Source organism: Galeopterus variegatus, unplaced genomic scaffold (assembly GCF_000696425.1).
Source record: "Galeopterus variegatus unplaced genomic scaffold, G_variegatus-3.0.2 Scaffold4444, whole genome shotgun sequence".
NCBI lineage: Eukaryota > Metazoa > Chordata > Mammalia > Dermoptera > Cynocephalidae > Galeopterus > Galeopterus variegatus.
In genome coordinates this window covers 174,224-175,593 of record NW_007730555.1, presented here as the reverse complement: position 1 = coordinate 175,593, position 1,370 = coordinate 174,224, and positions in this window count along the sequence as shown.

Here is a 1,370-nt window from a genome sequence, read left to right as displayed (position 1 = left end):
GCGCGGGGTGGGGTCTGTGTGTGGGATCCGAACCCTCGGCGGGAGCGCTGCCACGCTCCCAAGCGGCGCACTGCAGCAGTGCGCCACTGGGCCGGCCCCGAAAATATCTTTATTATCTCAGGTTTTGTAGAGTTTTAAAACAGAAAAAGCCTAGATAGATATAAAGGAAAAGATTGAAAAATTTGACTAAATTAAAGAACTTCTCTTAATTATGATTGTTGATTTAATTTTTATTTTTCAAAGTGTATATACTTTTTTATTTTTACTACAAAAGAATGCTGAAACAAGTACTTGTGTACCAAGCACTCAAGTTAAGAATAATAACTACCAGTGGAGTTAAAGCCGTATGTTCCCTTCAATGATTGCATTTCCCTTCCTCTTGCCCAAATATAATCACTTTCCTAAAATTTATGTTTATCATTCCAGTGTACTTCTTTTTTACCTTTTTATATATGTATGCATCCCTAGATACTATATATTGTTTTGCATGTTTTAAACTTTATATAATTGATCTCACGCAGCAGGAATTCTTCTTTTGCTTAATTTACTCAATGTTATATTGATACATTCTTTCATGTTTTTATGTGTCTATAGTTTATTCATTTTTACTGTTGTATAGTATTTTGCCATTATTTATTCAGTTCAGGAGTTTAAAATGCAAAATATTTCAGAAGCGATAAATAACAGCTCCTCCATAGCTGGATACAGAGAATACCTGTGGCTTTGGATAGATTTAATATGAAAATCTTGGATAGATTTAATATGAGAAAGCACCATTAGTAAGAGCTAAGGAGTAGGTGAGACTCTGATATTGTGAACCGAAGTTAAATGGTCAGGGATTGTTGATAATAGTTATATAACTTCCTTTGCCTTAAAGGATCCCCAGAAGCCCTAGCTTTTATGTCAAGTTTCATTTATGATGTTAAAATAAAAGGATTTACACTGTTCCCTTAGGATACTCTGCAGTCTTTTGTCTGCACAAAATAATGACACTTGTGTTTTAAGTTTTTTAAAAAAGTCTTTATCATGTCTTGGAACTAATAACACTAATGAAGTAATGAATGTGAAACTATTTTTTTAGTTCTGCTCCATTCCTCAAGGGGGAAAGAAGTAAGTATATATCTATTGAACAGTCATTCATTGATTCACCAAACATTTATCAGGTACCCAGTAAGCCAATCACAATGTTAGACACTTGACCTACATCGTTTTTTTTTTAAAAGATGACCGGTAAGGGGATCTCAACCCTTGGCCTGGTGTTGTCAGCACCACGCTCAGCCAGTGAGCAAACCGGCCATCCCTATATAGGATCCGAACCCGCGGCTTTGGTGTTATCAGCACCGCACTCTACCGAGTGAGCCACGGGCCAG